Source organism: Scyliorhinus torazame, chromosome 9, assembly GCF_047496885.1.
Source record: "Scyliorhinus torazame isolate Kashiwa2021f chromosome 9, sScyTor2.1, whole genome shotgun sequence".
Lineage (NCBI taxonomy): Eukaryota > Metazoa > Chordata > Chondrichthyes > Carcharhiniformes > Scyliorhinidae > Scyliorhinus > Scyliorhinus torazame.
This window is the reverse complement of record NC_092715.1, coordinates 218256180-218269160: the sequence shown is the minus strand read 5'-3', so window position 1 is coordinate 218269160 and position 12981 is coordinate 218256180.

Sequence of the window (12981 nt, the reverse complement as noted above, 5' to 3'; positions counted from 1 at the left end):
TAACGCCGCACGTGACCGCAGGAATCATCCTTGCCAGAGCTGCTGATGGACTGATGGCTTAGAAACCGGTTTAGACTCACGTTTCCTAAGCTTGACAGGAAAGTGGAGGTGCAGCAGGAGATTCAAAAGCGGCACCATGACTTCAGAACGGCAATTTCACTCAGGGGGTGTGGTCTAAGCCTGCAACCCTGGAGACGAGGCACTTTGACTCCCAGGTGTCATGCTGGACAGAAAGGGATCGGTCTCATACAAGTTCGGATTCAGGGAAGCGTTCAGCAGAAACATTTGGACCACCTAAAGAAGTAGGAGCCAGCTCTTCACGATGCCCAACTGGCATGCCAGGGACTGCCCCTCAGCCTGGGGATCCAACTGTCTAGTTCCCAGTACCCAGCCCAGCAGGAGGATGACTCCAGCTTGGAAATGGACACGGAACTCCCCGTGCTTGCGGATGACTCCCGTCCGGGACCGAGGTCCTGGCAATAACACTTCAGAGGTCGGCCAGAAAACAGCAGTCGATGAACCGATACACACCACCACAAGCAGAAGCACAGCCTTGGGAAAAGTGGTGGCCCCCATTGTGGGCGGCTGAAGGGGAAATTTTGAACTGGGGGGGAGGGGTATTATAAACCCCATGAGGAAGACAGGGAAACCATTGATGATCTCCCCATAGGACCCATGGAGTATGAGCTTCCAAGACTGGGGGGCGGGGAGAGACGACCCAGCTGAAGTTTGTTATAGACTTGCATAAATGCCGGCCCAAACCAGGGTCTGGTGTGATTGGTTCTCCCAGCAAGGACTGGAGTAGGAGCGAGTTACTGCCTTGAGCAGAATGTTATATAGGTTTAAATAAATCTCTGTTCTACTACCACTTGCTTCCTCAAGTTACGAAACAAGGAGTCAGTGACCAAATTGTGCCAGGTACTGCAAGAAGATCTATGGCCAAAATCTGCAATCTGCTAGCATTTCTAGTGCTTGTCAAGGTAACCGTGCCCCATTATTTTTATCTCCCAGTTCCTGCCAGGTAAGTGCAATGACAGCCAGTTGGCTGCCGAAAGGTGCATCCTGTTCAAGAGTAGTTCTCACATTCACCATTGAGCAACAGCAGTTTGACAATGGCTGCACAATACCATTGTACGGCTGGTTTTCTACAAGTACAAGCAATGATTGATTGGATCCATGCACACATTTGACTCCCTGTTTATTGTGTTGCAGTCTAGTTGAGCAGAAAGGCATTTTACTCTTTCAACATTCAGTTCATCTGCAGTGGAACAGAATTGTAGTTTAACCCACTTTTACCAATGTACATCTTTTGAGATAGTCATCTCTTCCACTCATGTTTAGTGCAAGACTTAATGGATAATAATGGATAAATAAGATGTACCTCCAGCCTCAGCAGATGATACCCTTCTGTTCTGTCAATATTTGACATTCAACCGACATTGATAAAATCTAGCCAAGCTTGACTATGCTGTTTATTCCTCATGCAAATATCCACCCATTCCTCTTCTGACACCATCAACCTGTCCTTCCATTTCTTTCTCCCTTTTATGCTTAAATTCATCAATGCTATTTACCGCAACTATTCTTTGTAGTAACATGTTCCACATTCTTACTATTTGCACAAAGAGATTTCTTCTGAATCCCCAATTGGATTTATTAGTAACTATCTGATATGTATAACCTCTAGTTTTGGACTCTCTCACAAGATGAAATATTTTTCTATATCTACCCTATTGAATTCTTCCATTATGTTAAAAATATCAGCCTTTTCTTTTCTGGGAAAAACAGCCCAGTCCTGGCCAGCCTTTCATGATAAGGGCCTTCTGAATTCCAGATTCACCCTTGTGAATCCATTTTGTACCAATTTCCCCATATCCTTCTTAAAATATAGAGGCCAAAACTGGCTCCAAACCAGCCAAACTCATTTCACAATAATATCCTCAAGGACAGCAGACAGAGGTTTTTATCATTCCATCCACCTGGGCTTAGTTTCAATCTTGATCCCTAGATGAAAAGACATCCGTCCTAAATCTTGCAGCATCCATATCATCAAAATCAGAACTTCAGTTGAAAGATGCGGGTTAGGATCAATTTTGAGTGTGGTTCAATGAAGGTTCTATGGAACATATCTGTTTTTCATTTCTACCCCTCAAAAAATGAATGCCAAAACTTGCTTTGCTTTATTTCTTATGGCCTATTAATTAATTTATGTCACTGCTTTTACTGATTGGTGAACCAATATTCCTTGGCCCCTTTGCTACTCTATCCTAATTAGACTCATATTACTCAAGCAGTATGTGGTCTCTTTCCGAACAAATGCAGTAGCTCATACTTATTGATATTGAAATTTGTTTGCCACTGACATTACCATTCTCCAAGTTTACTGTCTTTCTGCAGCTTTGTTTTTAAATCACCTCCCAAAATGTTACTGGCTCCAAATTTTGAAATTGCACTTTTGATTCAAAAACCTAAAACGCATAAATTTAGATTTATTCGAAATGTTTATGGGTCAGTTTGCTCCACTTTGATATCAAATGTGTCCACCATTTCAAAAAATTGCTGAGGAATAGCCTATTCCCATTTTCTGTCTCAATACAGTATGAAAAGGAACAAAACAAATGATATGAATGTCTAGTCAGTGTATTTCGAAATATTCTCTCTATTGGTTTACAGATCGTCACAAACATTAGAACAAGGAACAAATGTTGAAATTTTTGAAGGTTGAACATGTGCAGCCTGTTTAAAATTAACAATTTTACACAAAGGATGGTAAATGTGAAAAAAGAACTATCACGGTGACCTGGCCCACATCTTCCACCTAAAGTCCTGTTTTCGATTATATGGACACTGGAAAGTTTGGGCTAACATGTGCTGGACATTGGCTTTTCATCCAGGGATCAAGTTCAACTCAAGCCCAAGCCGATGTGAAATAGAAATCTCTCTGTCTGCTGTCTGTAAGAATCTTATTGTGAAATCGGTTTGAACAGGTTATTTTCTTAATCCATTCCCAGATTTGGGCACCATTGGAGGCAAGGATTATTATACATCACTGGAGTGAGTGATGGGTGCCATCTTCTTAAACTGTTTAACATGGCCTGAAGGTACTTGCACAGTATTTTCAATGGTGATGAAAGAATGGCAAAATATGTCCAAGTCAGAAGGATGTGTGACTTGGAGGAGAACTTGGTGATGATGGTGTTCCCATGCACCTATTGCCCATGTCCTTTTAGATGGTACAGTTTATGAAGTTGGCAATATTGCTAATGAAGGCTTGATGAAATGCTGAAGATAGTACTCACTGTATCCAAGGTGGCAAAAGGAGCAGATGTTTAGGCTAATAGTTGAGGCACAGATCAACTGGGTTTCTTAGTCCCGTATAATGTTGACCTTCAAAACTTTATTGTGGATGTGCTCATCCTAGTAAGTGGAGACTATGCCATCATACCCCTGGCTTGTGCCAGTGTTCACGGTGGAGAGGTCATGTTCCAAGGCACAATTTGATACAGATATCACACATCTAGACTGAACTATGCCTGAATCTGACAAGGTTTCCCTTCAGACCATCAAATAAATTCCTGGTTGCATATAAATCCAAAAACATAACACATTTTTCTCACTTGATAGTTGTACAGACTTGCCTCCAACAGCACTGTAATAGGCTGCAACTATGTAAATCACATGTTCACCAAAAGTCTGCACTTTCTAATTTGTGGTTGTGCAAAGGACAAGTGTAAATATGAAGATGATTAAAGATCCTAGTGAGTGCATAGACCAGTGGAAAATTAAAGTTCATGCAATTTTTCACAGCAGCCTCCAGCTAATTAATGAAAGTTATGGACCAAGGTCAAACTGGTGACTTCAAGGTCAAACAAAGGAAAGAACAAAAATCACCTGATGTAATGAGATGTCCGTAGAAGAATGTGAATCTGAGAGGATAAAACAATACACAACAGTATCCAAAGCAGTATATTTGTTTGAGAGGGGGATGGATGGCCACAGGGGACTCCTGCACTAGCTTTCTGATTCTTACACATTCCTTTCCCGCCTGTGCAATACACAGCTGCGGTGTGACCACCTCGCTGAGCGTGCTATCCACAATTTCCGCAGCATCTTAGATGCTCCACCTGCAGTGAGTCCAACCACAGCTCCACCTCTGAAATCCAATTATCTAGAAGCTGCATTTGGACACACCTTCTGCACACATGGTCATCAGCGTCCCTTATTTCCCACATAATCCAGGAGGAGCATATCATGGGTCTGAGGCCTCCTGCTATGATGTCCCTTTTTATTAAGCTAGTTAGTCCCTGAAAAAAGGTTAACATTAGCTAGGGGCCTTATTTGTGTTAGCTATGAACCTTGTTTCTGACCAAACACTTCTGAAATAATGGTACAGTAGTATTCCATGCTCCTTTTTTTTAGTCCCTAAGTTAATAGTAAGCAATGAATTAGTTCACGAGGTTGAAACTATTCACCAGGAGTTTCTCATCAATCAGCTGCTTTGTTAGGTCCCACATTACTTTCTGAACCGGCATTTGTATTTATTCTTCTCCTCTGCCGTTCTTCCAAACACCAGGTCCTCTCGCGCTCTTTTAAAACTCCTCGCTCCTCTCGCACTCTTTTCAACTCCCGGATCCTCTCACACTCTTTGTAATCTCCCGGCTCCTCTCGCTCCTTGAAACTCCCGGCTTTTCTCGCGTCTTTCAAACTCTCGGCTACTCTCGTGTTATTTTTTACTGAAGAAATCGCAAAGGTCTGGGGACTTTTCTACATGCAGTTTCTACAACAGGATGATGGACAGCAGGAGGCCCGCAGCCTCAAAAGGAGCATGTTATCAGCTTAAGCAACCAGAAAAACAAGGTCTGGAAAAAGACAGAGGCAGGATGAGAGATAAACAAGTGTGAAGAATAGCAGGACATAAAACATGAGCAGTTGCTAGGGTTTGACCAAACACCAGTATTTGCTTGGATCTGTCTGAACAAATGGATCTTGTTCACTGGATCTGTGAAACAGAACCTCAGCAACCAGAGGGTCATACAATTGACAGCATCAAACCTCTGAAGAGCTGGAAAAAATAATATAAAGAAGCAGGGAAACTGTCTGTGAACATATCATTTCAAAGGTTTCGACCTTCAACACACAGATCTTTGAATTTGGCATGCTGACAGACATGTTAAAGGGTTTGCATGTTCCCTCTGGGTCTGGGTGGGAACCTTTTAGGAGTCAGGTGCACTCTCTACCCCAGAGGGCTGTGGAGACTCAGTCGTTCAGTCTGTTCAAGACTGAAGGATGAATTTTCCATCCTTGTCCACTGCGGGGTCTTCTGGTCCCGCCAACATGGACCCCCTACGGTGGGCTCCCCAGTGGTTGCAAGTCAAAAGGACACCTAGACATTGACGGGACTTTAAAAACACATTGTGGGAAGGTCGGAAAATTCCAGCCTGAAATGTATAGTTTCCTGCATATTAAAAACATCTAGGGATATGGATATAATGCAGGAAAATAGTGTTGAAATAGAAGATCAGCCAGAATCTAATTGAACAGTGGAGCATTCTCGAAGGGCTGAATGGCCTGGCCCTATTTTTTATGTTCTTATAGCAGTCAAAGTGATGACACTCTTCAACTTGCATACTAGAAATCTTAATTTCTCACATCTTTAAGGAACATGCAACATAATAAAGGCATATTGTTACATATAGTTCCCCAAAATGCAAGCATCAGCAACTGGAGACTCCAACAACCGTTTGCTGTTAATGGTATTCTGAAGGTACTGAATACTATCAACGATATACTGTTAATATAATGTTATTATCCAGATAAAGTAAGTATGGTAGCATAGTGGGCAACATACTGCACTCGTAATCCCGAGACCTGGACTAAGGATGTGGAGATGTCGGTTCAAACGCCACCACCGCAGCTGGAGAATTAAACTTCTGTTATTCCAATACATTTCTAATGAGGTGCTAGTGTCAACAATAGCATTCATTAAAAGCCCATCTGGTTCGTTAATGTCCTTGCAGAAAGGAAATCTGCTACTTTGTAGTCAATGTTTCCACATGTGACTCCAGACCCTCACTCTTCCTTCTGTGCAATGGTCGAGCTAGCTAGTCAGGTTGTAAAGGGATGGTCAATAAGCTGATTTAGCACAGTGTGTTAAACAGCTGGCTTGTAATGCAGAACAATGCCAGCAGCGCGGGTTCAATTCCCTTACTGGCCTCCCCGAACAGGCGACGAAGGGCTTTTCACAGTAACTTCATTGAAGCCTACTTGTGACAATCAGTGATTATTATTATTATATAAGCCACAGCCACATCCAGTGAATGAGCACAATAAAAAACTGTGGGGAACAAAAAAACAAAATTAACATTCAGGTTAGATGTGCAATAGAAGTGGGAATGGTAGGAAAAAGATTTTGAAAAAGGAAAGATCCATGATAGTGCGAAACGTGGGAGAGATTAAATGATAAGCGGGTTGATGTGGTCACACCCAAGGTGCAGGCAGAGAAATGGGTGACCACCAGAAAGGGCAGGCAGTCAGTGCAGGAATCCCCTGTGGTTGTCCCCCTCTCGAACAGATATACCCCTTTGGATACTGTCGGGGGGGATAGCCTATCAGGGGAAAACAGCAGCAGCCAGAGCAGTGGCACCACGGCTGGCTCTGATGTTCAGAAGGGAGGGTCAAAGCGCAGAAGAGTAATAGTAATAGGGGACTCTATAGTCAGGGGCACAGATAGGCGCTTCTGTGGACGTGAAAGAGACACCAGGATGGTATGTTGCCTCCCTGGTGCCAGGGTCCAGGATGTGTCCGAACGGGTAGAGGTCGTTGTACATATTGGTAGTAACGACATAGGCAGGAAGGGGCATGAGGTCCTGCAGCAGGAGTTCAGGGAGCTAGGCAGAAAGTTAAAAGACAGGACCTCAAGGGTTGTAATCTCGGGATTACTCCCTGTGCCACGTGCCAGTGAGACTAGAAATAGGAAGATAGAGCAGCTAAACACGTGGCTAAACAGCTGGTGTAGGAGGGAGGGCTTCCATTATCTGGACCACTGGGAGCTCTTCCGGGGCAGGTGTGACCTGTATAAGAAGGACGAGTTGCATCTAAACCGGAGAGGCATAAATATCCTGGCCGCGAGGTTTGCTAGTGTCACACGGGAGGGTTTAAACTAGTATGGTAGGGGGGTGGGCACGGGAGCAATAGGTCAGAAGGTGAGAGCATTGAGGGAGAACTAGGGAATAGGGACAGTGTGGCTCTGAGGCAGAGCAGACAGGGAGAAGTTGCTGAACACAGCGGGTCTGGTGGCCTGAAGTGCATATGTTTTAATGCAAGAAGTATTACGGGTAAGGCAGATGAACTTAGAGCTTGGATTAGTACTTGGAACTATGATGTTGTTGCCATTACAGAGACCTGGTTGAGGGAAGGGCAGGATTGGCAGCTAAACGTTCCAGGATTTAGATGTTTCAGGCGGGATAGAGGGGGATGTAAAAGGGGAGGCGGAGTTGCGCTACTGGTTCGGGAAAACATCACAGCTGTACTGCGAGAGGACACCTCAGAGGGCAGTGAGGCTATATGGGTAGAGATCAGGAATAAGAAGGGTGCAGTCACAATGTTGGGGGTTTACTACAGGCCTCCCAACAGCCAGCGGGAGATAGAGGAGCAGATAGGTAGACAGATTTTGGAAAAGAGTAAAAACAACAGGGTTGTGGTGATGGGAGACTTCAACTTCCCCAATATTGACTGGGACTCACTTAGTGCCAGGGGCTTAGACGGGGCGGAGTTTGTATGGAGCATCCAGGAGGGCTTCTTAAAACAATATGTAGACAGTCCAACTAGGGAAGGGGCGGTACTGGACCTGGTATTGGGGAATGAGCCCGGCCAGGTGGGAGATGTTTCAGTAGGGGAGCATTTCGGTAACAGTGACCACAATTCAGTAAGTTTTAAAGTACTGGTGGACAAGGATAAGAGTGGTCCTAGGATGAATGTGCTAAATTGGGGGAAGGCTAATTATAACAATATTAGGCGGGAACTGAAGAACATAGATTGGGGGCGGATGTTTGAGGGCAAATCAACATCTGACATGAGGGAGGCTTTCAAGTGGCAGTTGAAAGGAATTCAGGACCGGCATGTTCCTGTGAGGAAGAAGGATAAATACGGCAATTTTCGGGAACCATGGATGACGAGAGATATTGTAGGCCTCGTCAAAAAGAAAAAGGAGGCATTTGTCAGGGCTAAAAGGCTGGGAACAGACGAAGCCTGCGTGGAATATAAGGAAAGTAGGAAGGAACTTAAGCAAGGAGTCAGGTGGGCTAGAAGGGGTCATGAAAAGTCATTGGCAAATAGGGTTAAGGAAAATCCCAAGGCTTTTTACACGTACATAAAAAGCAAGAGGGTAGCCAGGGAAAGGGTTGGCCCACTGAAGGATAGGCAATGGAATCTATGCGTGGAGCCAGAGGAAATGGGCGAGGTACTAAATGAATACTTTGCATCAGTATTCACCAAAGAGAAGAAATTGGTAGATGTTGAGTCTGGAGAAGGGTGTGTAGATAGCCTGGGTCACATTGAGATCCAAAAAGACGAGGTGTTGGGTGTCTTAAAAAATATTAAGGTAGATAAGTTCCCAGGGCCTGATGGAATCTACCCCAGAATACTGAAGGAGGCTGGAGAGGAAATTGCTGAGGCCTTGACAGAAATCTTTGGATCCTCGCTGTCTTTAGGGGATGTCCCGGAGGACTGGAGAATAGCCAATGTTGTTCCTCTGTTTAAGAAGGGTAGCAAGGATAATCCCGGGAACTACAGGCCGGTGAGCCTTACTTCAGTGGTAGGGAAACTACTGGAGAGAATTCTTCGAGACAGGATCTACTCCTATTTGGAAGCAAATGGACGTATTAGTGAGAGGCAGCATGGTTTTGTGAAGGGGAGGTCGTGTCTCACTAACTTGATAGAGTTTTCGAGGAGGTCACTAAGATGATTGATGCAGGTAGGGCAGTGGATGTTGTCTATATGGACTTCAGTAAGGCCTTTGACAAGGTCCCTCATGGTAGACTAGTACAAAAGGTGAAGTCACACGGGATCAGGGGTGAGCTGGCAAGGTGGATACAGAACTGGCTAGGCCATAGAAGGCAGAGAGTAGCAATGGAAGGATGCTTTTCTCATTGGAGGGTTGTGACCAGTGGTGTTCCACAGGGATCAGTGCTGGGACCTTTGCTCTTTGTCGTATATATAAATGATTTGGAGGAAAATGTAACTGGTCTGATTAGTAAGTTTGCAGACGACACAAAGGTTGGTGGAATTGCAGATAACGATGAGGACTGTCGGAGGATACAGCAGGATTTAGATTGTTTGGAGACTTGGGCAGAGAGATGGCAGATGGAGTTTAATCCGGACAAATGTGAGGTAATGCATTTTGGAAGGTCTAATGCAGGCAGGGAATATACAGTGAATGGTAGAACCCTCAAGAGTATTGAAAGTCAAAGAGATCTAGGAGTACAGGTACACAGGTCATTGAAAGGGGCAACACAGGTGGAGAAGGTAGTCAAGAAGGCATACGGCATGCTTGCCTTCATTGGCTGGGGCATTGAGTATAAGAATTGGCAAGTCATGTTGCAGCTGTATAGAACCTTAGTTAGGCCACACTTGGAGTATAGTGTTCAATTCTGGTCGCCACACTACCAGAAGGATGTGGAGGCTTTAGAGAGGGTGCAGAAGAGATTTACCAGAATGTTGCCTGGTATGGAGGGCATTAGCTATGAGGAGCGGTTGAATAAACTCGGTTTGTTCTCACTGGAACGAAGGAGGTTGAGGGGAGACCTGATAGAGGTATACAAAATTATGAGGGGCATAGACAGAGTGGATAGTCAGAGGCTTTTCCCCAGGGTAGAGGGGTCAATTACTAGGGGGCATGGGTTTAAGGTGAGAGGGGCAAGGTTTAGAGTAGATGAACGAGGCAAGTTTTTTACGCAGAGGGTAGTGGGTGCCTGGAACTCGCTACCGGAGGAGGTGGTGGAAGCAGGGACGATAGTGACATTTAAGGGGCATCTTGACAAATACATGAATAGGATGGGAATAGAGGGATACGGACCCAGGAAGTGTAGAAGATTGTAGTTTAGTCGGGCAGCATGGTCGGCACGGGCTTGGAGGGCCGAAGGGCCTGTTCCTGTGCTGTACATTTCTTTGTTCTTTGTTCTTTGTTTGATTGATGTTACAGGACCAAAGAGAATGGTAATTGCTCAAGGAAACAAAAGATTCATCTAGATGAGGTGTGAATGGCAGCAACCTGCTATCCTAAAGCAAGAGAAAAATAAGAACGAGAAAAGAAAACTAGCAAAGGAAACAGAAACAAAATGTGGGTCAGAGTAATGAAACTAGCATTGAGTTGGGAAGGCTGTAAAGTAACACATCAAAAGGTTGGGTACTGTTCCTTGAACTTACGTTGAACTTCATTGGAAATGGTTGAAGACCTCTTAAACGCATCCCAACCAGCACGGTGGCACAGTGGACTCTGAGTCTATACTCGTTGGAGTTTAGAAGGATCTTATTAAAACTTACAGGATACTGTGAGGCCTGGACAGAGTGAATGTGGAGAGGATGTTTCCACTTGTAGGAAAACCTAGAACTAGAGGGCACAATCTCAGACTAAAGGGAAGATCCTTTAAAACAGAGATCAGGAGGAATTTCTTCAGCCAGAGGGTGATGAATCTGTGGAACTCTTTGCCGCAGAAGGCTGTGGAGGCCAAATCACTGAGTGTCTTTAAGACAGGTTCTTGATTAATAAGGGGATCAGGGGTTATGGGGAGAAGGAAGGAGAATGGGGATGAGAAAAATATCAGCAATGGTTCAATGGCAGAGCAGACTCAATGGACTGAGTGGCCTAATTCTGCTCCTATGTCTTATGGATTTATGGTCTTATGGTTAGCATTGCTGCTTCACAGTGCCAGGGGCCCAGGATCCATTCCGGCCTCGGGTGACTGTATGCAGTTTGCATTTTCCCCCCGTGTCTGCGTGGGTATCCTCCGGGTGCTCCGGTTTCCTCCCATAGTCTAAAGATGTGCCGGTTAGGTGGATTGGCCATGCTAAATTGGCCCGTAGTGTCCAAAAGGTTAGGTGGGGTTACTGGGTTACGGAGATGGGGTGGAGGCATGGGATTAAGTAGGTCTCTTTTCAAGGGCGGTGCAGGCTTGATGGGCCCAATTCTTCCCTCTCCCGCTATTCACTGACCTTGTTATGCTTGCGCATAAGTGTAATGAGGCCGGAAGATTGCACCTCTTGTTGTTGAGATGCTCCAGGAATGAGTGTCGGGCCAGGGAGATGGCATCTGCTGTGAACCAGTTGTGGCGGTATGCAAATTGCAGTGGATCAAGGCATCCGACACTTTGTGTGGGATTATTTATTTTGAATTCAGGTACAATTTAACGTGGCCAATCCACCTACCCTGCACATTTTTGGTTGTGGGGACCCACGCAGACACAGGGAGAATGTGCAAACCCCACATGACAGTGACCCAGTGCCGGGATCAAACCCGGGTCCTCGGTGCCATGAGGCAGCAGTGCTAGCCATTGTGCCGCCGTGCCACCTTTGTGAGGATTATAACCCCCATGCATGTGCAAGATTGAGGGACAAACCCAGCTTTGTGAATAGCTTAGATTCTGCTAACTCTACACACAAACCTTGGGAGATCAGAAATGGAAACAGCTTATCATCCATTGACTGTGACTGTGCAGTTCCTGCATTATATTATAGTTTTGTCTGAGATGGGCACGATTAAAAATGGGGCTGCCCAATCACTGTGATCAGTTTTCCTTCGCACACCATTCTTTCAGAGGCAAAATCTGAATCACATGATCCATTGCATCATTTCCTCTTTAGTGATGTCTGCAGAAAACATAACCTTAAACTTAACACTTAGAGGTAGATCACAAGAACCTTCGCTCTCAAGAGCTGAAAAAAGGTCTCTCTTTTAATAGTTAAAGAATGCAGTATTTCACTGCTGACATATCAATGCCGTTAATGTGATAATAAGTCACTATCACCAGTGCTGTTCTGACCTGGGGCGTCATTCTCCGACCCCCCAGCCGGGTTGGAGAATCGCCGGGGGCTGCCGTGAATCCCGCCCCCGCCGGTTGCTGAAGTCTCCGGCACCGGATATTCGGCGAGGGCGGGAATCGGGCCGCGCCAGTTGGCGGGCCCCCCCGCTCGATTCTCCGGGCCGAAGTCCCGCCGAAAAATTGCCTGTCCCGCCGGCGTGGATTAAACCACCTTTTGAGCAGCGGGACAAGGCGGCGTGGGCGGGCTCCGGGGTCCTGGGGGGGGCGCGGGGCGATCTGGCCCTGGGGGATGCCCCCACGGTGGCCTGGCCCGCGATCAGGGCCCACCGATCCGCGGGCGGGCCTGTGCCGTGGGGGCACTCTTTCCCTTCCGCCTCCGCCACGGTCTCCACCATGGCGGAGGCGGAAGAGACTCCCTCCACTGCGCATGCATGGGAAACTGTCAGCGGCCACTGACGCTCCCGCGCATGCGTCGCCCAGGATGTCATTTCCGCGCCAGCTGGCGGGGCAACAAAGGCCGTTTCCGCCAGCTGGCGGGGCGGAAATTCCTCTGGCGTCGGCCTAGCCCCTCAATGTTGGGGCTCGGCCCCCAAAGGTGCGGAATGCTCCGCACCTTTGGGGCGGCGCGATGCCCGTCTGATTGGCGCCGTTTTGGGCGCCAGTCGGCGGACATGGCGCCGTTTCGGGAGAATTTTGCCTCAGGTCTCTTAGCGAGTGCTGCTGGGCTCTGTGGTAGTGTGGCCTCTTTAAGGGGGAGTGAAATCATGACCTGAGGATTGGGAGCAGGTCAGAATTCAGCAAAGGAGGATTGATTAAAAGTGTAAAATAGCGTGTGAGCGTAAACTTGTGGAGAACATAAAAACAGACGGTGAAAACTTCTATAGATATTTGAAGAGAAAAAGACTGGTGAAGTCAAATATAGGTCCCTTACCATCAGAAACATAGA